Source organism: Rhinopithecus bieti, unplaced genomic scaffold, assembly GCF_001698545.2.
Source record: "Rhinopithecus bieti isolate Rb0 unplaced genomic scaffold, ASM169854v2 scaffold_27321, whole genome shotgun sequence".
Classification (NCBI taxonomy): domain Eukaryota; kingdom Metazoa; phylum Chordata; class Mammalia; order Primates; family Cercopithecidae; genus Rhinopithecus; species Rhinopithecus bieti.
Genome location: NW_016812353.1, coordinates 990,833 through 1,018,353, shown reverse-complemented (window position 1 = coordinate 1,018,353; position 27,521 = coordinate 990,833). Strand labels below are relative to the sequence as shown.

General features: G+C 36.8%; 1 protein-coding gene and 1 long non-coding RNA gene across 2 annotated transcripts in view; one reads left to right on the top strand and one right to left on the bottom strand.

Annotated features, from left to right (window-relative positions):
- Window positions 1–27,521, top strand: part of SLC35F1 (solute carrier family 35 member F1) — a 404,702-nt gene that overhangs the window by 123,888 nt on the left and 253,293 nt on the right.
- On the bottom strand, window positions 6,066–13,055 carry LOC108544721 (uncharacterized). The gene is made up of 3 exons (XR_001889944.1): window positions 12,942–13,055; window positions 8,724–8,857; window positions 6,066–6,189 (listed from the first exon to the last, which is right to left on the bottom strand). It is a non-coding gene; the product is annotated as an uncharacterized LOC108544721 (long non-coding RNA).

Sequence of the window (27,521 nt, the reverse complement as noted above, 5' to 3'; positions counted from 1 at the left end):
TAATTTTAAAACATTAAACACCCGAAGTTTTCTTTTTTTTTTTTTTTTTTTTTTTTTTTTTTTTTTTTTTTTTTTTTTTTTCTTCAGACTGGCTTACTTATTTCTACTTCTTTCTGTGTGTATGCTGGACACTAAATGTTATGCTATATAGACTTTAGGTTCTGTTATAATCTTCTGAAGAATGTTTGGTTTTAATAGACAATTAACTTGTTTTGGTTTCAGTAGACAATCAACTTGATTACTTCTGTCTTGCTTTCTGTTGGCAGTGATTCAAATCTCAGTTCAGTTCTTTCAGCTTTTGGTATGCTGCTTTGGGTCTGTCTCACACGTGTGTATTGTTTTTGGTTAGGCTAATACCTGTGTGGTCTTACACAGAATTAGGTGTTTCCTTCTCTCTTTACCCTCTGGGATTTCTCTCCCACCCTCTAGTTGCAGAGACTCCTTTCCCTGTGCCTCTAGCTAGAAAGATGGCAAAGAATCAGAGTTTTAGCTACTTACACTGTAAAGCTGCTCTACGACTGGGTTCCACCCTCTAGGCAAAGGTACAAGAGGAAAATAGAACTGGGAAACTAAGCCCTATACTGAGTGTCTCTCCAAGTTTTGTCTGCCTGCCCTAGTCTTCTTACCCTCGCTCCTGTTCAGAGTCCTTAGGTAGTTTTGTTGCTTTTCTAGAATTTGTAGGCATAATCAGTGAAAAGGGATGGATTATAGGAAAAGTACACTGCTATGGTAGAACTGGAAATTATCCAGTATCCTTTTATTAATAAAGATGAAAGTTACTTCTATAAAGAACAAAACAGTGATGGGGTAGCATGAGTACCAAGTCTAGTTCTAGAAGTATTTAAATTTCTTTTATAGTGGGAGACAGTGTTTCCGTAGTCAAATTAATTATTCTAGGCATCTGCATAGGATAGAATCTTAGAAATTTGGGGTGGAGGGACATTAAAGGTTATTAGTTTAACCTCATCCTCATCGTTTTGCATATCATGCCCCAGAGTGAAAATTAAGGCCTCAGTTAACTCAGTCCACTGTTAAGATTCGCCATCTAGTTGCTGTATGTGCCATGTATTTTCACATAAGTATGTGTGCTGAAGTCATAGTGTCTGTGTCTGGAGTGTGAACACTTTTACATCTCCCTAACCCCAAAACCTAAACTTTAGACACAATTTTATAAAAGAGGGAACCCAAACAAATAAATATTTGTTGCAAACTTAACCACTTAGGTTTATTGTTAAATTACATTTATTTTGGTCCAGGGGCATAAATACAAGTTAAGATTTAATAGTTGTCTTTCTGATTTTTTCTAGTAATATAGGAAATATGAAAAAGACTTAAATAATTATGTTCTGTGCTTTTATAAGAATATAACAAAACTGACTTTAAAAAATAATGAATGATTCAATTAATCTAGAATCTGCAAGATTTGATGCAGGTGATGGTGGTGGAAGTAGCCAAATTGGCTATTTAAAAATATGTTTTTAGCAAATTTATTAAAATATGAAGACATATAAGGAGATTGAATATTTGGAGGTTTCTCAGAATCCTTTTCCAGTATCTCCCTGTCTTGAAAGTATTCTGTATATTTACTTAAAGATATCTTATACATTTACATCTTTAGTAATGTTACTTCCATGTAAAATATGTGCAGTACACATACTCCAACCCTCCTATAAAATTTAGTTCAGAGCCCTTCACTGCCTGTTAACCCTGATGGCCAGCCTCATCTAACACTTCTGTCATTCAAATAATACTTATTATTAATAAATGCCTACTGTTGTGCCAGACAGTATCCTACATATTGGAGATATACTGGTGGGATGGGGCTGGGGAGAGATTTAGATAAAAATCAAGTAAATAAATAAGTAAACATCAAAATGCGATGTTTGGTACAAAGGAATAAAGCAGGGTTTCTAATCAAGAGGGTGGGTTGGAGGTGCATTAGAGAGGGAGATAGAGATAGAGAAAGGCCCCTTCAGAGATCTCACAAGCAAAGGGATCAGCAATGGAAAAATGCCCCGAGGCAGAAACAAGCTTGGTGTATCAGAAAGACAGAAGGAAGGTGGAGTGGGTGGAGTGGAGTCAGGGATTGGAAAGGCAGCGGGTTAGAGAAGTTGTCATACTTGAGTAATTGGGACCTTATCTATGGATAAGGACTTCAGATGTTATTCATGGTCATTTGCTACAGCCAAACAGACCATCTTCTTTAAAAAAAAGTCATCTCTACTTAAACTTTTATGCTTTTGCATACATAGCTGTCCCCATATGGACACTTTCTGCCTCATTTCTTCCTGTTGAACTCTTAGCCCATTTTAAAAAATGAAGCTCAAATCCAATATCATCCATAAAGTTTTTCCTGATTGCTCTCACAGGATGTATTTTTTTTTCTTTCTCTATGTAGCCATCCATTCATTCTTGGAAACTCAGTTAGTCACTGAGAACACACTATGTTCCAGGCACTGTGCTAGGCACTAGGAATACAAAGATAAATAAGACACTGTCCTTACCTTTGCAAAGCCCATTATTTGGTGAAGAAGATAGCCATATATGAGCAGATCATTATGGTTAAGCATGATGAATGCTCTAACCAATTAAAAATGAAGCACGTTGGGTGGTGGCACAAAGCGTGAAACAACTACCTCTACCTGCATAGAGTTTCAAAGGATGAGTAGGAGTTCAGTGTCCGGGGAGAGTGAAGAAGTTTACCCTGAGTCTGAATATGCAAAGACATCAAAACATGAGTGTGCCTTGTGAGTTTGAGTAATGGTGGAAGATCCAAGATGAACATCAGAAACTTGAGCATTAAGTTGCAGATGATTGTACAGGGCCTTCCATATCTTGCCAAGGAATTTGGACTTGATAGGCTAGAGGGAATGTTACCTGGTGGGAGTATGGAGGATGATCTTGAATAGGGAGAGAAGATGAGCGATCACATTGGTCTGTTGCAATAGTCCAAATGAATGATGGTAAGTATTTAAGCATGCATTTCAGCAATGGCAGAATGAATGAACAGAAAGGGCTGGATCTAAGAGACAGTTCTGCCTTAGAAGCAACCAGTATTGGTGACCAATTGAATGTGGAACATATGGGAAAAGGATAGCTTTTGGAAGGGCTGGCTTGGGTGAATGGTGTTCCCATTAACTAAAATAAAAAACAGAGGTGGAGGAACATGGTTAAAGGAAAGAAAATTAGTTGCGTTTTTAACAGGGTTTTGAAAATTCCTGCAGTGCACCCCAGACACACATTTTGTTTATTGCATTTACAGCCCAATTGGTACTTAGCAGCAGCTGCTGTGTGTACTGTGTGGTTAGGATTCTATTTATAAAGATGACTTATCTCACTGGGCAGAGTGTTGGCCATAAAAAAACAGAATCATGCATTTCACTTTTCCATATATTCCTTAGCAGTATACACATGATCTGTCCTAACAGGTACTCAATAAATATATATTGCAGAATAAATAAAAATCAGTTTAAGATTGATGATTCTGTTTTATGAGTTGTTTAACTGTTCTTTGGGCTCCCCATGCACCAATAGAATATTAAGTTCATTGGTTAAGTGCCAGCCTGGTTTTCTTGTGTCCACCTTTATTCTGGAGTTAGAAAGAATGTCTTAGCACCAAATCTCTCACAGAGAAGAGTTTTGAATAAGGATTTATATTTTTCTTAAATTGACTTTTTTTTTTTGCAGTTTATGTAGTAGAAGGGGAAGGCATTTCATGGCATGTAAATGGTACCTTTTCAAGGTTTCATGTAGAAAAAAGGAGGGGCTATATCCATCTTATTTTCAACTGTTTACCTGGTATCTAGAGTTAGAATTGGTACATAGTAAAAAAAGGTCAATACATATTTAACAGATGAGTGAGCTAATATAGATTTCCCCGTGTTTGTGTGTTTCACTGGGCATTTTCATATGTCTGGGATGGGGAGTGTTAGACATATTCCCTCACACTCAATCATCTTTAAATTCTAAAAGTACTTTAAATGTATTGTACACTTATGCACTTTTAGAAAATTTACCATTCTGACCTTTGTCAATTTTGCCAGGCAGGCAGTGTGAAGAAATGTTCTAAAGTTCTTTGCTCAGATCTACAGGTAAAATAAATTGTTTTTCTCTCCGCTACCACTTTCAAAATTGCTTTTAAATCAGGCTTTTTAGAGGAACCTGATTTTCCCTATTGTCTGTACAGGATGTGACCTATTCCCCTTGGTTTTGACAAGTCTGTGGTAATTACTGACAGAGGAAGGCAAAAGGGACTGCCAACAAATCTCTTGATTGAGTGGCATGTGGTGAACTGGCAGCACTTTGCAGATGTGAGGATGCAACCCGCAGGTGCAGTCCAGTGCCTTGGGGTAGGGGCAGAAAGAACAGTGCAGCCCCAAAGCCATTGCCTTCTTGGACCCTTCCCCTTCAGTTTAGTCTACATACTTCTGGAACAGATAGCTTATTCAGGTTCTCATTTTGCCCATCATCCATAGGAGCTATGGACTGCTTCTCCAATGTGGGGAACCTCTTCTACTACACTGGAGTTTCATTCAAGGGCACTCATTCTTTCTGCACTCATCCCTGCCTGCCATCGCCCTTTCCTCCCACCTGGGCTTCCTGTTTTTCTTCCTGTGGTTAAGTACTTTTTCTTCCTCTCTCTCCATTTCTCTTGAAATCATTCTCCAGGATTCTTCACTTTGGGTGGAGTTGCAGGGAGGGTGTTTCCTGAGGTATGCCTTCACTGGGGCCACCATGACTCAGAGGCTGTGACTGGGAGGCCCTGGAATCATTTCTGTTTTTCCCTGAGGTCCTTATGTCCGGGAACGAGGGGTCCAGCCTCAGAGTGGTCAGTTGCATAGCTAAATAGCCAAAATAATTACCAGGTAATAGCCAAAATAATTAAGAATTATTCCAGCCTTTTGAAGGGTTTTGAAGAGGAAAAACAACGACATAGTCCATAGCTGCACTTACAAAATCTTCTTTCTCCTCCTGTCCACATTCCTTAAACTCCAAATGGCTGTCCTCTTGGATCCAGTTGAACTCGGTTTACTGCTCAGCTTCCCACATTCTTTCCTAGCACTTCATCATGGCTCAGAATTAGCCTCTGTCTCTACAAGACGCAATCCTTCTAATTTAGGAAGGGGAGAGGGAATTAGAAACAATGGGAGAAAGGAAGTTTGGGAACACTCTTCCTGTGATAATTTTTGTACTATTATGTTACATAGTATGAAAATATATTTTAAATGCTTCAAAATGAAGTCTTACATATACTAGTAGGTATGATGATACGTTTTTAAAATAAATTTAAAATTATTTTGATATGCCATTTCTTTCAAAGACAAAATACTAGCTTTTCAGGAAACAACTCCTTGTTTGACAAATGTATTCTTAAATAATTGACTTTGTGATGTCAGAATGGGTGAATTTTCACAATCTGGGATTGTGTCTTCCATCAGAGGTTATATCAGTTGTAGTAAAGAGATTTGCAACCAGAAAGGAAGAACATTTAAGAAAGTGTTCCTAGGCTGTTAGCTATGAACGTACTGGTCAGTTGCCAGAGTTAAGAAGGTCTCAGGTCAAGTTCACTAGATATATGCTGTTTATAGACAAGGAGGTCTCAAGGGCATAGCACAGAGCCTAGCTTATAGGAAGCTCTTGATGGATGATCTCTGAACTGAGCTGCTACAGAAGCTCTGCAGTCCAAAATTTTACTTTTGGACATTTATCTCCCACAGCTGTGTGTCTTAATTTCTGAACTTGCCTGTCACACTCCTTTCTCTTCCCAGTCACATGCACATAAAAGCCCTTGCAACTGATTCCTATGTCTTTAGGATTTACTGGGGATCTTCTGCCTGTGCATCAGGGTGATTATGAGCTTCTGGAAGGAGGATGGAAGGGATAGTATCAAAATGCACAGGCCTACCCCAGAAGCTTAGATAGATCACCTTTTATACTTGCTCTTAGATGATGCTGATGAAGTTATTATAGTGAGTCTTTTATTGTGGGGATGGGAGAAGGATGCTATGGTATTCTCACACGCTTTGGATAATTTTTCTCCTTTCTTTTACATTGTCACCATTTGTTTGTTTTTCCAGATACTGCTCATCTCTGGGTTGACCGCAAGATCAGTTTGTTGATGAGGAAAGTAGGTGAACAGGCAGAATACCGTTTTTTCATGGAATTTGACTCAACCAGATGGATAGAAACCTGTTGTGTTGGAAAGTACACCAGTTACTTACAGCCAAATACTTAATGTGCAAAGGCATTTAAAGAAATCTGTGAACGCTATCCGAAAATAATGCAAGGATCTATGGACATTTGTCCTTTTAGAAAGTGAACTGGCTTTTTAGGCAAAGTCTTACATCTTTAAAACTAGACTAAATGAATACCTTTTCATATACTATTCATTACCAAGTAAAATTTGGCTTATGTCTTAGATCTGCCCCTACTCAAAATTCAGTAACAGCAGTGGCATAACACCAATAAAGCTGTGATAGTGGCCAAAAATTCATGGTGCTGTAAAGCCAGTATCAGTTCTCTTATTCAGGCTCCTTTACATACTTGTCTATTCTGTCTTTCTGAAAATAAGAAACAAATTAGATAATGCTTCAATGTGAGATTCATAATGCTGATACTTATTACCGAGTGCTCTTGCAAAGAGAAGCATGGAAATCTGGGTATGGGTTTTGAAATTGAACAGCTTGGGTTTGAGTTTCAGATCTAACACTTCACAGCTTTGAGGTGAGTGTACATGAGTGTCTAAGGCTGTCTAGCTTCAGTTTCTTTATCTGAAAAACTAGGTTGATAGCAACCAGTCTCAAAGTTGTGAGAATTAAATGAGAAAATGTTTGTAAAGCTCCTAGGATAGTGTCTGGAATATTGCAAGCACTCCATATATAGTAACTATTATAAACATCAGTTCATTTCATCTTAACAACAACCCAGTGAGACAGGTAAAGCAGGAATTATTGTTATACCCATTTCTCAGACAAGAAAGCAAAGTCCCAGCGAGTTGAAGCTACTTGCCAAAAGTTACACAGTAATTTAAGTAGTGAAAATGGGACTCCAACCTGTTTTCTGACTAAAAATTCCCAATTCTATCATATATCAAGCTTGATTTTATCCACAGTTTATAATTACTGATAGATTTTTGAGATAGAAAAAAATTGTATTTAGTCTTCTGATTTCATTGAGCCTGGAGACTCGGAAGTGTTTTCCTGAGCTTAGTATAAATCCAGGAAGAGACATACTCTCAGAGATTCCAATAATTATTACACACCTTTTGCTTCCAGCAGAATATACGAAGACAAGAAGCTAAGAATAAAAGAAAACTCTGTTTTGGTTACCGAAACTTTCTGCTGTTTCCTACCCCATCAATTCCAATTGATTGGTAGTTCTGTGGTAGATGTGTCAAGGTGGGATGTGGCAATTTTTATTCTGTCGTTCTTATCTTCACAAATTTTAGGTACAAAGAATTTATAACATCCTTTCCAAGTTCAAAGGGAATGCTGTTTGTAGACATAAAACCTAGTGCATTCCCCTCACAAATTTGGTGCCCTCAGAATAGGTTTTGAGCCCTTGAGTGATGGCTACAATTACTAAGTGTTTCTAGGGTATTAGGTTTTATTTGAAGCACTTGAACAATTTTAGTAGATATGAACTTTTTTTAGTCAGCTTTATACTACTGTGGATAAAACAATAGTGTTGGTTGAGCAAACTTCTTAAAACATTTCTTCCAAGGCTGAGCTGTGCCTCTTTGATATCAAATGATTTTTCCCTGGACTTTATTAGAAAATACACATGTTGGCTGGGCGCGGTGGCTCACGGCTGTAATCCCAGCACTTTGGGAGGCCCAGGTGGGTGGATCACGAGGCCAGGAGTTCGAGACCATCCTGGCTAACACGGTGAAACCCCATCTCTACCAAAAATACAAAAAATTAGCTGGGCGTGGTGGTGGGCGCCTGTAGTCCCAGCTACTCAAGAGGCTGAGGCAGGAGAATGGCGGGAACCCGGGAGGCGGAGCTTGCAGTGAGCCGAGATCCGGCCACTGCACTCCAGGCTGGGTGACAGAGCGAGACTCCATCTCCAAAAAAAAAAAAAAAAAAAAAAGAAGAAGAAGAAAAAAGAAAACACACATGTTGATTTCCACTCTAACATCCATCTTTGTAATAACAAGAATTTACTTACCTTAGTGTCCTTATCTTTGGACAACTCTAGTAATCAAAATATCAAACTGGCACTGGAAATAATAGCAATAAACAAGATGGTAACTGTCCTCAAGGAATTTACTACTTAGTGGTGGTTGGGCATGTTGCGGGGCATGTAGTAGGGGTGGATAAAGGCAAAGAATTGAAAAAGTAAAACAAAACCAAAAAGCAAAATAGTATTACAGTGCAATAAGGGCAGTGACAGAAGAGCAGAGACAATGAAAGCCTAAAAGAGGAGTGGCTAACTTTGACTGTGAGAAGGAGGTGCAGGACCAGAGAAGAATTATTGAAGTGATAACTAAGGAAGAACAGAAACTATCCAGGCAAAGCAAAAAGGAGAGGAAGAGAGTTTTAGGCGGGGAGAGCAACATACTTAAAGGACTGGAGTAGAATGAGCACAAGGTTTGAGGAGCTGAAAGAAATTCCCTGTTGAATCCTAGGTGACAAGGGGAATGGGGACCAGTGGAAGCTGAAGAGGAAGGTGGGACCAGGTCAGGCCAGGTTTTGTTGTAAACTATATTTAAGGAACTTGACCTTCATCCTGAGAAGAGTGTGTAGACATTAAAGTAAGGATACTGCAGACAGAGCATGACTTCTGTCATCCGTTAGCTGTTGACCTTGACTGGAGAGATGGAGAGAGAACACAATGAGTAGAGGGCTTCTGGTAGCTGTAGGGTGGAGAAAACATCATAAGCTGATGAAATCCAACGGAACTGCATGTTCTCCAGTGTGTAACTAACTTTAAAGATGAGTACATTGACATCTAGAAATTTATTCCCCTTCTGCTATCAAATAAAGTTATACAAAGATTGTACATACTTCATTAAAGGACATATGTTAAGAATTTGTGCATTCTCTGCTGCTAAATGAGAGGTGTAGAAAATGAAAAAAAAAAGAATTTCTGCATTCTAGATTTAAAATTTACTTCAAAGTCAGTTTCCTAGTTATCTGGATTGTTGACTTTTACCATTTATCAAGCATTGTCTTTAAGTGTATACCTATTTAATTATCTCTTAGAAACATGGTATTTAATTTTCTAAAAAAGAAGCTCAAAGTATATTTCCTTTTGTTCCTTTATTCAGTATGCATTGATTCTTAACAAGTACCCATTGTGGAGCCAGCTCTCTTGACAGCTTTGCACTTGACTATTGCTTGGTACCTCACTGAATAATTGAGTAATTTTCTAATTACATGTTGCAGTGAGTGTGATGCTTGCATGCTACTTTTTCAAAAAGATAAATAAAAGAATTTTCTAAATATTATAGTCAGAAGAAAAATAAATTAATCATAATTACAAGTTTGCCATTCACTTACCATATATTCATCACTGTGCAAGTCTTTGGGTGAGGGTGGGGTTATGAAAACATGTAAAATAAATAATACTTACTCCCTAGAAATTCACAATATTAGTGAGGAACCAGAACATATGTGAAAAAAATGGAGGATAATACAAGGAAAATATTATTAGGAACTCAGAGTTATGGTTGAAATTACAAAGTGCAAGAAAGATGAAAAGGAGGATCTCAGTATTAGCCAGAATAATTAAGTAAGTTTTCTTGCAGGAGGGATGCTGGAGCTCAGCTTGCAAGCTGACTTTGGATTTTAATGGCTTGTCTTGCTGGGGAAGGATTTATGGGTGAAAATTATTCTGTTGCTTAATACAGTGCCGGAAGAACCAGAGTGCTGGTCAGGAACTGCATGACCTCAGTACCTTCCCATATAGGTCCAAGCCCTAATGTCACTGCTTTGCATGAATCATGTTCCAAACTACCTTCCATGTCTTATCAAGACCCCATCACTCCAGGGCTTGTATCCAACCAATGTGCCGTGGTTCATGATTAGAGGTGGTAAATGCTGGGTCTTCTCATCTCACACTTCCCCTTAGGCTGTTAGTCTAGTAGAGAATACCCTTTCTACTCCAGATATGATGGTCAAAAATAACAACCTGTAGCCACCCCTTCCCAACTCCTCCTTACCTAAAACCATTTGGTAGTAAACACCATCTATAAACAACTCATTACAGAAAAGAAACTTTTCTTCCCCAGATGTCGTTCACATAGTCTCAAACCACGAAAAGAATTTAAAAAGCAAGAATTCCCTAAATGCTAATAGGTGACTGAGAAAGTGAAGCAATCTTTGACCCTGAATTTGTACTTTCCTTGACACTTTGCCTCGTTTTCTGATATGTAAATAAGTGCAGTACCTAGTTACTATTGCACAAAGACAAAGCAACTTATGGATAGGAACATGCTTGAAAAGGTGAATTTAAAAGAGTCTTAAAAATGTAATATATTCAAGTGGAAACCAGCACAGAATTTTAATTGAATTACTAGTTAGCATTATCAGATATTATCACCTTCTTTTGAAATCACTTTCATGTCTGACCAGTGAGAAAAGCAAAAATAAAGTTTAAGGAAAAAATGTGTCATCAATTAAGTATACCAATTTCTATATATTATTGCTATGCATTTTTTCCTAAATTAAGAGAAAAGTTGTTTAGTTGTGGGAAAAAAAACCTGAGGACCTAATTATGTTATTTTCATCATGGGACAAAAATTAGAATTTTATGAGAGAATAGTTAATTCTGGGTTAACACAAAATATTAGTGAGTATTTTTTCTAGAAAATGTAGAGTTTCTTTCCCTATTGTGTAATTGCAATAGGGTTCTCAGGAGCTAAACATTTACATGAGATTGTTCTTTCCATAAACTGTCTGTTATGTTCAAGGAGTGTCCTGTTATCAAGCCCCTTGTCTATATCAGTGGTGCATAAAAATAGTTATCATTAACTTTGATGTGGTGTTCCAGGTTGATCAGGCAATGTAAAGGATTTGCATCAATACTGTGAGGAGCCTCATTTTGAAAAAAGGCCGGGCGCGGTAGCTCAAGCCTGTAATCCCAGCACTTTGGGAGGCCGAGGCGGGCGGATCACAAGGTCAGCAGATCGAGACCATCCTGGCTAACACGGTGAAACCCCGTCTCTACTAAAATACAAAACTAGCCGGGTGAGGTGGCGGGCGCCTGTAGTCCCAGCTACTCGGGAGGCTGAGGCAGGAGAATGGCGTAAACCCGGGAGGCGGAGCTTGCAGTGAGCTGAGATCCGGCCACTGCACTCCAGTCCGGGCGACAGAGTGAGACTCCGCCTCAAAAAAAAAAAAAAGAAAAAAGAAAAAAAAAATTATCTGGTAAGGAAATTTACCTGAAGAAGAAAATTTTGTTTAAGGGCTCCAAATTAAATGAAATGTTGATAATTTCAGATTTTTTAGGAATTAGAAATCCAGTTTATGAAATTCCACTGCTCTCTGGCACTCCAAAGAGAGGATGTGTTACTTTGCTGCTTCTTAGGCATAGTGAGATTTACGATGACTAGAAATCTGGATTATTGTCTAAAAATGAGGGTATGTGATAATAATTCTATAGAGAGCTAGGCCAGCACTTAGAATATCACAGAGATGAATAAGACACACCTGGCCTTTAAGACCATAACTCAAATGTCCATGGAGGAAAAAAATCTTATCTCCAATAATCTTAAATTGTAAAAATAGTATTATAACAATGTTAATACAGAAGGTCACTGAATAAACCCTCCCTAATCCTATTATCCTGATACATTTGATTACATATAAAAGTATTTTTTCATATAGTCTTTGTCTCTCTCCACATGTTTATTTCACATAACTTAATATTTATTTTTCACTTAACGGTGTACAGTGAACATTTCCCATATTGTTTTGATAGTGTTCATATTTGTAATTTTAAATGATTGCATTATATCCTATTTGAAGCACTAGCATTAACTTAAACATTTCCCTTTTAGTGTTTTATTTTTTGTACTGTAAATGTTTATTATGTAATAAACATTTTAATGTGCATATTATTTTAATGCCTGAGAGATTTTGAGGGTGAATTTTATAATTACTGGGTCAAAGAGCAAGAACACTTTTATGCTTCTGGATACATATTGCCATATTATGCTGCAAGAGTAAAATCTAGTTTTTACGTTGTTATTAGCAATACATTTCTGTTATGCCACCTTGATAGGACTGAAAATTTCTGTTATTTTATCTAATTTAACATATGCCAAATGGTACTTTATTGTTGTTTTAAAGTGCATTTCTTTGATAATTGATAAGGCTGGAGATGTGTTTGTTGAATATTTGTTCTTTCTCTCATGATAATTACAACGTATTGTTTGGAGTCTTGATTTACATTAATTCATCTATCTGTTGGAGTCTTGATTTCTTTCTTGTGGTCATTATAACTTTTTGCAATTGGTTAGCAATGAGCAAGACTTTTTGGGCAGAAGAAGCACTTTGTAGACAATAAGGCATTCAGAGAGAGGGAGCCCTGGGAACAGAATTTATTTGGCTGGGGTGAGAAGGCATAGTAATAAAATTCTCTGCTATAAATGTCTGTCCATTGTGCGAATGGAAATAAAAAAAAGATACTGTTTTAGTCATATATCATACTGCAATTTCAGAATCCTTAAAGACTGTTTATTGATTGTATGATTGAAATATTTACTTTGGGATAAAATATAAAGGTTATTTTCCATCTTAGAATATAATTCCCTGCTCTTGGCACAATTACAAACTGGGATTGGAGAAAGGAGATCATTTTCAGGATCTTATGTTCTCTGTATGCCATTTTGGCAAAAAAGGTGATGTGGGATTGCGAGAGTTATTTTCTCACGTGTCTATGGTATTTCACATTACATTACCTATCACCTTCTTCCCTTTCTGACACGAACTCACCCTCTTTAGTTAGAACCGATGGGTAGCAGATTTAACATGCTGAAGGCTCTGTTTTCCTGTTAGAGAGAAGCCTACTGCTGGGTTGATTGTGTGAGTCCCTTTCCCATTCTTTTCTTTTCTTTCTTTTTCTTTTTTTGAGACGGAGTCTCACTCTGTTGCCAGGCTGGAGGCAGTGACGCGATTATGAGCTCACTGCAACCTCCAACTCCCTGGTTCAAGTGATTCTCCTGCCTCAGCCTCCCGAGTAGCTAGGATTACAGGCACGCACCACCACACCCAGCTAATTTTTGTGTTTTTAGTATAGACGGGGTTTCACCATGTTGGCCAGGATGGTCTGGATCTCCTGACCTCGTGATCCACCTGCCTCAACCTCCCAAAGTGCTGGGATTACAGGCATGAGCCACCGTGCCCATCCTCCCATTCTTTTCGGTCAGTTGATGAATGTATTGGAATATTGAAAGAATATTTGGATATTAATATCTAGTTTAAATATTAGTAACTGTTACTTCATCAGTGTTTGGGAATTTATTTGTTGTTAGATTCCACTTTAAATTTTGAATGGATACACACATTCTTGAGGATGTTACGTTTAAACAATAATTAAACATTAATAAGCATCTTAATGTAGTTGTATTTGGTTTATCAATGACTCAGTGATTAAATATTTACAATACAGACATTGTTTTTGATTCTTGGCAAATTATTTTATTTAGTCAGGTTTTGATTTAAGGAACCTCGCTCTGGTAGTATCATGAGCATTTGGAAGAAAAGCCTCTTTCTTGGCCTCTCATTATACTCACAAATAGAATTTTTCATTTTAGGAAGGGGCTTATTTTTAAAGTGGCAAATTATTTTGATTTTTCCAAGTTAATTTAGCAATCACAGCATAAATCGAAGAACTGGGCTAAAGCTCATAACTCAAACCTAATGGAGGAGACTCTTTTCTCCTAAACCCAACCCCTAACCTCAGGATCTGCCATCACTGGGTTAACCAGATGAGAGCCCCGTGAGGTCTACAAGCAGAAAAGCTGGGAGAAAAGGAGAAAGGCAAAGCTGACTCCAGAACTGCCCCCAGGAAAGGCCCAGAATGAGTTTTGACCCAACTGCAAGGAAGAAGTAGACGGGAGAGAGAGCCATGCTCATACGTGTAAGCTCCTACTACATTTAGTGATGAGCCTGGCCTTGTCAGTATCCTGGAACCAATCCAGTGAGATCAGCAACTCCTGCTCCCTGCTAGGAGGGCAAAGAAGTGTTGAGAAAAGGGACAGAGACCGGCATCCTCTGCCTATAGTCTGCATTTCAGAAAGACAATTGTTGGTTATCTGTGCATCATCCATCTACCATTTAACACATTTATTTACCCTAGGTTTGGGTAATAAGTCTATCAACAAGACAGGTAGTTAAAACTGGAAATAGTCAATCGCTTATTTGAACCATTTGTGAAACTTTTCTAAGTGGTTGTGTTGCCTCAGATACTGTATAATCAGAAGTCATTATTTTTTCTTAAATCTCTTATCTCTAGCATATATTATTGTTAGGTTTATTTTATTGTTGAAATGCCCTTTGTTTAAAATACAGCTTAAAAGTATAAATTTGTGTATCATTCTTTAAAATAATTTTATTTCATATCTTTTCAACAATAATATACTTTTATTTTCATTAAAATTAATGTTTTTTCTAAGAATTAAATCCTGATGTAGTATAAGCAGATAAATACACATCTCAAAAGCAGTGCTAGTCTCATAATATTTATTTGATATTTCAGATTAACATAAAAGAAGACTTTTTGATATTTTAGTTCAATCAAACACAAATTCCCAGAGAAAGTCAGTCCCCTTCTATATTCTAGATAGTTCTTTGAAACTATAAATATGCAGCCCACACTAAATCAATCTATAAAGGTTTGATAGAGGCCAAACAGTTTTTCAACTCAAATCTGGTTGCCCTCTCAGGCAGACAAAATAACCACAGCCAACTCTATCATAATAAATGGTGAAGTTGATACCTTGTATTCTAGTTCGATGAACCCAAGAATAGTGTGTTTTCGAGTGTGGAAGAGAAAAATGGGTTGTCTTTATACAAAGACTTTTTTATAGGCATTTCTGTGAGCCTGATAATCATTATCTTGGTAATTAATGCCCCAGGATAGTAGGGAATTGGTCTTTATCTTATACCTGCTTTGCATTTGGGAAAACTAAGAAATAAAAAGGTTAAGAATGATTTGTCCTTGTTTTGATTATTAAACCATCTTGTTTGGCAGCGCTGACAAGTAGGAAAACTTTTTTCTTTTTACTTTGTCAATAATAGCTGCTTAAAAAGAACAAGCAAACAAGGATAGTAAGAAATAAAAAGTGAAAAGTGTTCTGGTCCTAATTTAGTTCTCCACATATAGATTTGGTAGTAATGAGATAATTGCATTTGGGAGTGATTACCTCTGCCCCATGTAAATGTAAACTCCAGAGTCTATGAGAAGTCTGTCTTTAAGGTTGCCATATCACATAAGCCATTTAGCAGAAGCAAATGAAATTAAGCACTGAATTAGTTTGATTAGTGTTTGCTGCACTGTTGTACCAATGTCATGCTAGAAATGTTTACAACTTGCCATTCAGAAGCTTTGATATAGGCTTTAATAGTGAAATTAGATGGAAGTGCTGCACAAGCATGGGATCCTGCTTGGGCAGATACACACTTCTGCCAATCCCAGTCCCAGAGGATCCTTCTGATGGCCACAGTGACCTTGATGGCCCCAAGCAGGAGGAGGGGAGGCTGTGGAATTCAAATGATAACATTGAACAGTGAGATTCCTGCAGATGAGTTGTGTGGTGAAAATTGAAGAATTGTTGTAAATTAGGCATCTGAGAAAGTATAGTAAAAAGAAAAAAATTCTCTTTCTAATTTGATAAGAGATTAATCTGGCCAAAACGCTATTGTCTTAGTCTTTGGCCTTGATATTTGGGTTAATGAGGTTTTGAAGTGCACTAAGAGGTTGCTATGGTAGGAGTAAAATACTGGAAAAATCCTGATTTATCAAAAGATTCTGGGAAAAATCAAGAGTGGAAGAGGTCTATTTTTTGTCTCCAGTATATTGTGTTGGTGGAACAAGTTTGTGATTTTTCATAGGAAAATCTTTGAGAAATGAAGACAACTGGTTCCTAGAGAAAGAAAAGACATTTGAGGAATGGATTTCTGTTGTGTAGAGACAGAATGCTTGTGGAAGACAACCTCCTTTGCTGAATGTGTGGAAACTTTCAGATTAAAAGGCAGGCAGGGATGTTTGGGGAGGGTGAGGGATGAGATTATTCAGCAGCAGGAGATATTCCTTCCTTTGAGGGGCTAGGAAAGCATCCATGCATTTTCCTGTCATATCTTGGTGAGGTTGGTACAGGGAAAATTGTCCCCTGGGGTGAGGGAAGAAAATAATTCAATATCTATTATTCTATTTATCTTTTTAATGTATTTTTAATAAATATATTGGCACATATTTATACACATACAATGTAGGAATAAATGCATAGAATATGAGGGGGTGATGTTCCACTTTTTTAAGCTACTATGGTAAAATATCTAAAATTTTGGATTTTTAGATTTCTCTTTCCTCCAGTAACTCAGCCTGGCCTCTCTGAAAATACTCCATAAACTAGAAACCCAAGGAACTGGTTTGTTCTCATTATATAGCACCTGTGAATCTTGTAAATTGTTGTTTTAACTTAGGAACTAATCTTATTTCTGTCTTATTTCCAGACATTTGTTTTTCAGAGTCCCTATTTCCTCATTTCTTTTTTTAATCCCATTGCTCTGTATGCCTTTCTGTACACCACCTTGAGATTTTTATAGAACAAAGTGGGAAATATAAATAAAGTTAAAAGTGGTTAGAGAATACATTATTCATCAAGCTCTTAGGACTTTCCAAAGCAGCTTCATAGCTCTAGGATCTCTAGGTAGCTTGAAATAGTCAACTTATTTAAAGTGCTATTTTTCTTGATAATTATGTTTTCTTTCTAATAAATTTTGCTGTTTTCTGTTGTCCTCTGATATTATAATAAGTTGGAATTGTGAGAATAGTTCTTAAAATAGAATGTGATTCTTTTTCTATAATAAGATCTGCTTTAATTTAGTCTCAATACAATGAAAATATAATGGAAGTGTCAACTTCAGAACATAGAATCTGGAGAAATTTGCTGCCAGTAGCAAGATGCAATTCATAACCTTTTCAAGATATAACAAAACATTTCATTTTCTACTGAAATTATTTGTGGGGCTTTAAAAATATTCTTTGATAATAAAAGGTGTCACAAAGCTAACCTCAGCAAGATGATTTTATTGCATTTCATCATTTTCAGAATAATTTAATTAGTTATTCAGGATATGGAAAGGCATACACCACAGTATTTAATTATTAAGGCCAGTAAAAATGTATTCCACACATTTGAGTTACTTCTTGTATTCACTGCAACAGAACAGATAATGCACGTTAGCTGGTAATTTTCTCAACCTTGGATTTTCTTACAAAAAAAACTAAATATCACATTATGTTATTCAGTACACTGAGTTCATGTAGAAGAATGGCTTCTGTATTGTGTCATCTACAGCTTCCCACCCTAACCCAGTTCATGCCTGGGTTGCACAAAGGGGAAAATGGCAGAAGAATGCAATTTAAGAAAGATTGATTTGGTGGGCTATCACCCTGTAAATTGTCATAAAATACTAAGGTAAGCTTTCTTTTCTATATTATTTTCAAGAAGTTGCCCTTTTTAAGTAGATTGGGATCTTAAGGTAAATGCCAAGTTGGTTAGATTCCAAGATGCTATATCAGTCAGTACAAACCAGGTTATGTTGTGGTAACTAACAATTCCAAAACCTCAGTAGCTTACAATGACCATGTTTATATCTTGCCCACTCTACATTTCCATTGCAAGTTGGCATCATAGTTTCTGAGAAACCTGGGTGTGGGAAGTACCATCACCACCTATGACTTCACAATTCCTGAGACAGGGAAAAAGAGTCATGGACAGTCATGTGCTGCTTCTAAAAGCTGGAAGCAAAATTCACCACTCCCACTGATGGCCACACTGCTTTCAAGGAAACAGAGAATCTCAGAATTTTACCACATGCCCAGAGCAAGAGATCCAGTATTTGTAAACAGTCCTAATCACAATCATGGAGGCCACTGATTGAAAAATCTGCTACTGATCTAATACCATTTTTAGAGAGGTAGAAGAAACACTGTACAACATTATGTACCTATAGTGTTTATAAAATATGCTTTAGGGCTGTGTATTAGAAATAAGCATGGTTTATATCTTCAAAGGGAAGTTAAGTATATAATTGTATGAAGCCAGATAATGCTGTCTAATTAAAGAGAAAATATCTTCTATTATAAAGATCAAAGCCACATAACAAGCAAGGAAAAACATTGACTTTAGCACCAGACTTGAGCTTTCCTGTGCTTCCTCCTCCTTAGTAGCCTCTTTAGGTCTGTAAACAGGCAACAATATCTTTACCGTTGGCTTATTGTGAGGACTAATATATGCCAAACATAAAGTGCCTGCTACATAGTAGGCACTTGATTAATGATAATAATTATCAGAACACTTTAATCTACAAAGTATTATGCTTCAACATAGTATACATGTAGCTAGGTATTTAGTGAATGAGTGTGACCATATATGACAAGTTTTTATTCCTAGCAAATGTAAATTTGAGTCTACATCTGATGTCATTTAAATATGTATATGAATATATTAATTCAATACTATTATATTTTTTCAAATGATTAAAATTATCTCTTTATCACCACACAAAGGATACTCACATTTTTGTTGGGTTTGTTATTTTGTAGTGTTTGTTGTTAGTTATCATCTAGATTTTTCTCTAAAACATTCAGAAACCTCAAATATTAGGTTCACTTGATGAGATGTGGTCATTTTAATAAGCACAAGTATAGAACCAGAAAATACAAAATGTCTGAATGAATGAATGAATGAATCATTAAAAAAATGAATTTTTTCTGAAATAGGACACAACTCTGTATTATTTTGTCAGCCTGAATGGAAGATATTTAGTAAAGCAGGAACAATATGTTAGCTAACACGCTTTGACTCATTTAATCCTCAGACAGGGCTGCTCTTTTACACATTCTACAGGTGTGGACATTGAGGCTCAGACAAATTAAATAGCTTGTCCATAGTTGCCCAAAGATTAAGAGTAGAGCCAAGATTAAAGCCACACAGGGTGGCCCGAAAGCCCAAGCCCAGGCACCATAGCCCAGCCACTCACTCATTCAACTGTTCATTCATTTATTTTCATTTTCTTTTTCTCTCTAGTAAAATTTTTGTGTTTCACAATTCCAAATGTATCTTGGAATATGTAATTCCAAGAGAATCCTCTTGATAAACTTATTGACAAGTTTGGCCAAGTGACACTCATAGGATAGGCAGTCATTAGTAGTTTCAACTGCCTTCCTGTACTAAGGTGAACATAAAAAGGAGCAGAATGGACCATCCATTCCCCAGAGAGGCTGGAAGCCACCACCATGGACTTGAAATTGCTTTTTACATGCATCAATTGAAATGGCCTCTGCATAGCAATTAGATTTAATGAATGGAAGCTGCTGATAACTAAAACAGGCTGCCAGACCTTCTGTTGGTTAGTTTTAGAGGAAATAGATTGTACAACCTATTTGGCCCCAATTCCTGTCCTTCTAAAATTGCTTTTTCTTAATGGATTTTTCTTTTCTTTCTGAATTAGAAAATTAGAATGAACTAAAGATTGTTTACTTGATAGCATCAAACAAACACTGTCATTATAAAACTAGATATATGATTATCAGACAACCTATTAAATATAGATACAGGTATAAACATGCTACATTTTTGTGTGTGTGTGTGTATATATATATATATATATATATATATATATATATATGTTTGGTATCTTCTTATATGTTTTCATCTAGCTGTACATATGACTTGGGACTTCTCATCACAGTTTAAACCAGCAGTCCCCAACCTTTGTGGCACCAGGGACTGGTTTTATGGAAGACAGTTTTTCCATGGACCAGGCTGGGGATGGTTTCGGGATGAAACTGTTCCACCTCAGATCATCGGGCATTAGTTAGATTCTCATAAGGAGCATGCAACCTAGATGCTTCACTTATGTAGTTCACAATAGGGTTTGCACTCCTATGAGAATCTAATGCTGCCCCTGATCTGAGAGGAGACGGAGCTCACATGGAAATGCTCACTTGCCTGCCACTCACCTGTGGAGCCTGGTTCCTGACAGGCCATGGACTGGTACCGATCTGACAGTTGGAGACCCTTGGCTTAAACCATAGTTGGGCTGTAGTTTTATCCATATTCCAGTGGATACCTATTTTTTCTTATTTTAGAAAAAATGATTAGAAGTAAAGAATTCATATATACAACATTTGGGGTGTTTTTTGATAACTGAGCTGCCTACCAGTTTGTCTGCAGAATCTGTGATTCTGGGAAGGTGCCTAAACTTCAATTAAAAGAAATTTAATGTTACAAGAAAGCAAACCTGTTGCTATCATTTTTTTCTGAGGTCACATATTTTCAAAATGAGATCTAAAAAGATTAAATGGTCCTTTAAGATGCCTTGTATTTGCATCTATTTCAAATTATTTCTTTTTTATTTGATTTTTTAAAATTTTGTGGCTACATAGTAGGTATATAGATTTATGGGGTACATGAAGTATTTTGATACAGGCATGCAATGCATAATAATCACATCATGGAGAATGAGGTATCCATCCCCTCAAACATTTATCCTTTTTGTTACAAATAATCCAATTACATTAAGTTATTATTGCAACAAAATGCTAAACTGACTGCACTAAGCTGAGCAAAATATTTCCTTTTAAAAATAATGGTAACAGAGTCTTTAAACTTTAAAACCCTTTTTGTTTTTCTAATAAGAAAATAAGAATGAGATTTTTTTTAGTACAGTACATGAAAATATGTAATTTTAAACCAAACACAGTAGTTCTATATGAAAATATATGAAATATTGNAAGTCCAAAGGCATATCTCAGGTGCTTCGTTCACTTGAATATGCTCGATGACCAGATAATCTGCATGTAAACCCTTAAGTTCAGCATAACTCTCTGCATATTTAAGCATGTACAGCAAAAATTCAAGCCACCGATCCTGTATCCAGCTCCACTGTTTGGCCTGGGCACATTTACCAACTCCACCATTGCAATGTTGGAATGGTACACGCTGCTTCTGTAAAGTGACATCTTTCAGGTCACGTAGTGGCTTTTCATACATGCATATCCTTGATGGCCTGGGCAGTTTCACGAGTGTTCTTAAATGAACACGATTTGAATCTCTTGATTTGCATGACTTTGTGGGGTTTTCTATGTCAAGTGAATAGTGAATCATTTTCAAAGATCACCTCAGGCTACTTAGAGGAAGAGGTAGAGCAGTGGCTCCCCAGTTTCTGATATTACTGACAATATCCTAGTGAATCCGTTTAGGTTCTTATTTTATGCATTGGTAACAGAATTTCTGTAGAGTAAATTCCCAGAAAGAGAATTCCTGAGTCAAGTGACAGGCATATTTATAATTGCATTTAGCTTTGATAAATTTCCCTAGAATGTGGTTGTAGCATTGTATATATCCTCAGAGTAGGAGAGAAACCGTTCTCTACACATTGTATATTTTTAATGTTTTGCCTAAAAAACAGAAATAAATAATTTTCTCAATACTACAAACTGTCATTTTATTTTAGACTGTTGGATATTTGAGAATTTTTCATAAGTGTCCAATATTTGTGTTATTTTAGTGAGAGGTTGTTGCTTGAACACTATTGGGGATTTGGTTGGAGTTCTTCAACATGTCAATGTGCTTACGTGGCATATATGTATGTACAGAGAGAGACAAAGAGAGAAATTAAATACGCCAACATAAGCAAGGCATACTTCCTGACTCAAGCTTACATAGGCTAGAAACAAAATAAGTTTCTAGAAACTAAAGATATTGTATTATGTCAGTTTACAGGAGTAAAAAAAGGCTCATAAAGAGGGAAAGCTTTTTGAATATTCCCATGAAATAAATTGAATTACAATTACAACATAGCCATTGAAAATTAAAAGTTTTATTTAAAAACTATTAATTTAATACCCAGTTATTAAACAGTCAATTAATTAAAATAATTAAACTCTGAGTTCGTGTGTAAACCTATTATGTACATTCCCCCAACACTTCATTGATTGTGATCAGCTTATCTCCTTTGGTTGCTGCTTTGAAGGAGTTCTTGAGGACTCAATGAGTGAGACTACAGATGCATTAGCAGCCCTGAATAAGTGAGGAGAGGGCCGGGAGAAGTTCTGTCATTCATGATGAGCCTGCTATCTTGGGGAAATGTGAATAAGCATTGAGATACTACAAAACTGGATCCGAGTCTTTTTTTTTCTTTCTTTCTTTCTTTTTTTTTTTTTGACAGAGTATCTCTCTCTGTCGCCAGACTGGAGTACAGTGGTGGCGCCATCTCAGCTCACCACAAGCTCCACCTCCCAGGTTCAAGAGATTCTCCTGCCTCAGCCTCCTGAATAGCTGGGACTACAGGCACGCACCACCACGCCCAGCTAATTTTTTGTATTTTCAGTAAAGATGGGTTTCACCATGTTGACCAGGATGGTCTTGATCTCCTGACCTTGTGATCCACCCGCCTTGGCCTCCCAAAGTGCAGGGATTACAGGCATGAGCCACTGCGCCCAGCCCCTGAGTCCTTCTTTGAAACAATCAGGGGTTTTAAAATCATGTCATCCCAAATATCAGATTAATTGTTAATAAAATTACTACTGTGGATTAGCTGTAGGATTGTTCCCTAATATATCAATTGGGGGTGTAACCTTGCATTGGTTTCCTGTATTTTGGGTAGCTCAATTCGTCAGGTTTATATGGAGTAATTTGGGATAGAGGTGGTGAGGAAGGTCACCATAGATACCTGAATTAACTAGATTTATTCTGGAGAAGAATCTAAATTATTGCATGATCTTCCACTAGAGGTTGATAGTAGGGTACAAAGATATAGGAGTAAAATTCTGTGCCTCTAGCTTCTAGGTTAGTGTTGCATCCATTAATGTGATCACATGGAACTTCCCAAGTAGGCTGAGTGGGAAAAAATCCTGCTGTTGGATATTTTAATGCAGGATAGTAAACTAAAAACATGAACTCATATCCGATAATCTATAATCTGGATTCTGCAAAAGCTAAGAGACACTCAAAGATAGACAGGGCTGAATTAATTTTTAACATGATTTTATAGACTTTTTTCCTCCACTGGTTTTTGGTGGCTGATGGACTTATACTGTACTGTACTGTGTTGCCTATGTCAGGCTGTACTCCTAACAAAAAAGGCATTCTGAATATAAAGTAGAAAACTGTAAAAATTTGAGGTGATGGATATCCCAATTACCCTGACGTGATCATTACACATTGTATACATGTACCAACATATCATATGTACCCCAAAAAGATGTACAACTATGACATGTCAATTTTTTTAAAAAGCTACATAAAAAACTATAAAAATAAAGGTACTGCTATCGAAAAAAGAAAAGATTGGACTAGTTCTGTATTGGAAGATTTACATGAAGCTGGCTGAAAACTTTTCAGTGAATTAAATTTAATGCGATTTTGTTGTTATAATGCAGATTAATTTAACAAAGATTAGGTAATGATCTGTCACCATAGACTGTCTTAGATTAGTAAAATTATGCTGTTGATTTGAACTACTCATTTTGCATAATTTTAAAGTAGATAAATCATCACTAGTATAATTGATGGGATTTCCCTTGCATATGATTTTATAACTATGTTCAAAGACTTTTTTACTTTCTAAAATATTTCAACTTACTTATGTTTATTTTTTATTATATCTTATAGACAAGTGGCTACCAAAACATCATTCTTAGGACATCTGAATTAGATTCAGTTGGGGTGCTTGTTAAATATTAAGATTTACTGAATCAGAAATTGGGGACTGACTGGAGTTCTAGAACGTGCACTTTTAACAAGCACCCTTTGAGATTTTTGTACAGAGTGTCACAGACATTGCAAATAATACATATTATTTAATCTTAGGAAAATACTTTTTTGTGACATTGGAATTGGGCTTATTTCTAATATTTAAATCATTTAACTGCTGTGCAATTCAGTTGAAATATCATCAGAGTTACAGAATCTTCAAAAACCAAATCTCTATTATTTGATGTCAATAAAATGTTTAAGGTAAAAGACAAAATTATCTCCTTTAACACTGCTTTAAATGCAAGTGACAAGGAATTTCACGTGACCTCTAGGACCTGAGGGCATGCTCCAAGCTATAGTCAGTAAGAAGAGTCAGTCTTCAGTTGTACACCACAAGAAATGAATTCTGCTCACAACCTAAATGAGCTTGGAAGTAGATCCTTCCCTAGTTGAGGCCCCAGATAAGAATGCAGCCCAGCCAGTCACTTAACTGCAGCCTTGAAAGACTCTGAGTAGAGAATCCAGATAAACTATGCCTGGGCTCTTGATCCAAGGAAACTGTGAGATAATAAATGTGTGTTGTTTTAAGCTACTAAATTGGAGGTAAGCTGTTTTGCAGCTGTTTTGTATTAGAAAGACTAATACAAAAACCAAGGAATAGAGTTCAGGTCAACAGTGATCGCTTATCTAAGGCAGTAGTTCTTAAAATTTGGTAGCATAAAACCCAACCAAGCTATGCACTTAAAATGCTGATTATTAGACCATGACCCCTCACCCCATCCCACTGAAAGTCAAATTCAGGTGAGTCTAACCAGATCCCAGGAATTTTTACAAGCACCATAGGTAATTTTGGTGTACTGTTTAACATTGCTCTTTGAGAAACACTGAACTAGGGCTGCAGCTGGTGACACAGAGGCGAGGCTCTAAAGCGGTGGAGTTCAAACATATTTTAAAAATAGAATTGAAACAATTTGTGCACAATTATTTGTGAAAGATAAGGGTGAAAAAGAATCATGGATCACTGGGCAATGGAATGTCTGATAAGGTCAGATAAGGTCATAAAATGCAAAGAAATGCAAGGGGAACTGCAGATTTGTTGGGGTAAAGTTGGGGAGGATATATTAAATTTGAGGCCCAAATAGGAATACAAGTGGAGAGGTAGAACACAATTTAGAATTCAGGACTAGAGCAGAGAAATGGCTGGTGCTAGAGATGCAGATTAAGAGTCACCAGGGTTTAGGTTGAAACATGACTTGGAAGTAGGTGAGATTGCCCAGGGAGAGAGTCAGAGGAAAAAGAGAAAAGGTTGCAGAACATAGCGCAAGAAAGTCCCATACTTAAGGGGTGGATAGAGGAAGAACCACAAAAAAGAAGTGAAGGTATTTAATGGTTAATAGTCTCAAATGATGATGAAAATTCAGATGGAATAAAAGCTAGACAGGTGATTCAAACAGGCAATTAGGTGATTTCAAGAGCAGGTGCAATGAATGGTGGGGCTTTAAATTAGATTAAAGCAGGACAACAAACGGACAGTGAGAAAGCAGAGGCAGGAAAGTATTGTGCAAACTTTAGCAAGCATCAGAATCACTGGGAGGGCTTGTTAAAACAGACTGTTGTGCCCCACTCCTGAGTGTCTGATTCAGTAGACCTGGGTGGGGACCAAGAATTTGCATTTCTAACAAGTTCATGGCTGTATTAGCTTTCTCTAGCTGCTGTAACAAATTATCGCAAACTCAGTAGCTTAAAACAACACAAATTTATTACCTAATGGTTATGGAGGTCATGGGAGGCAGGTGGTTCTCCAAAGGCCAGAGAACCTAGAGTCCTGATTTCTGAGGGGAGGAGAAGAAGGGCGTCCTAACTCTAGAAGAGAGAGAGTGAATTCACCTTTTTTCTGCCTTTTTGTTTTATTCGAGCCCTCAGTGTATTGGATGGTGCCTGCCCACAATGAGGGCAAATTTTCCCCACTCAGTCCCCAGACCCACCAGTCTCCTCCAGAAACACATTCACAGACACACCTAGAAATAATGCCTTACCAGCAATCGAGTTATCCCTTAATGCAGTCAAGCTGGCACCTAAAGTTAACCATCACAAAGAATAAAGTTAGAGCAGCAGCCACAGTAGTTTCTATGAAGGTTAGACATGTGTAAGAAGAATACAATTTTTTTTCTTCTTTGTCTCAGGGAAAGTAGAGGAGAATCAAATAGGAAGAGGTGAGGACAGAGGTCTCAATCAACTCTCCCCTTGCTACCTAATCCCAGCTGGAAGAAACAAATGGTTTTTCATTTTAACCCTTTTCCAAAACTTGGCAAAAAGAGTCTGATCTTTGCCTCTTGAAACTTCTTTTGGCTGTATATTTACCACCTCTCAGTAGAAGAAAAGGTGAGGGAGATGAGATTTTTCCAGGGGAAACTTTTTTCATTATCCCCCTTAAGATGATTAGAAACAACCATATCCAAAGGGAAAATACACTGTTGAAAATGGTCTTTAGTTACTAAGCACCTGTGTTAAGCATTCTGCGCATATTATCTTATCCAAACCTCATAACTGCTTTGTGAGGTTGGTGTTGATTGCAAACATGACTTTTTCATTCTATTTTACAGACTTTACAAAGGAGGAATACAAATACCACTAAATAGAAAACAAATTCCATTATTTTCTCTTTGAACAAGGCTTCAGGTCATTATTTAAGTTTAAAAGCAAATCAATTAAAAGAAAAATATTTTGTTAACCATAGAAATATAATATGTGCCAAAAGTCATACAGGTACTGGAATGACTGAAGAAATTTTTTGACTCCCTGTGTTAATTGAGATAGTTAAGAGAATAAAAAATGATATTAAATGGTTTTCCTTTAACATGGTTGTTAGTTATGATTTCAGATTTTACCAGCACGAAACATATTAACTTGTGTTCATTTAATGCTTACAGATATTAATTAACCACCTTATTTGTATAATATGCAACTATTTCTTTGATCCAAATCAATTGTCAAATTGTTTTTGACAATTTCCTCATCATATGAGGGTAACACTAAATTTTTATTTCAGGACATATTGCATCTAAAGTCTTAACATCATTTTCAAAGTCCATCTTGGGGATGACCAAGGACATCCTGGAAGTTTTTAATTTGTTTTGTTCTAAAGACCAGTATTTGCTTGAATATGAGAAAGAGAGAAAAATCAGATGTGTTATTTAATATCTTTTCTTCCAGGCTGTTTCCCCTGGAATATGTCTAAGATCAGGCCCCCAAAGATAAGACGTTCTACTAAAGTTCCCTAGGCTGGTAAGAGTTGTTTTCTCGAAGCTCTTGCTTGCCACTCAACTCTGACAGTTTTATGAGACACATATAAAAATAAAGCAGAAGATTGTCATAGCAATGATTAGCAAGCCTCATTTTTGGCTTCTCTAGCTAATATCTAGCTCTTAAACCATTCTTTGCAGCAGAAATAATTATACTTATTTACCAGTTCTGAATGATTGAAAATGATTTGCTCAATGTTAAGAACGTAAAATGAACTTTGTCCCTTTTATGTCTGAAAGAACAGAGACTCCCAGTACACAGCTACTTACCCAAAATGAGT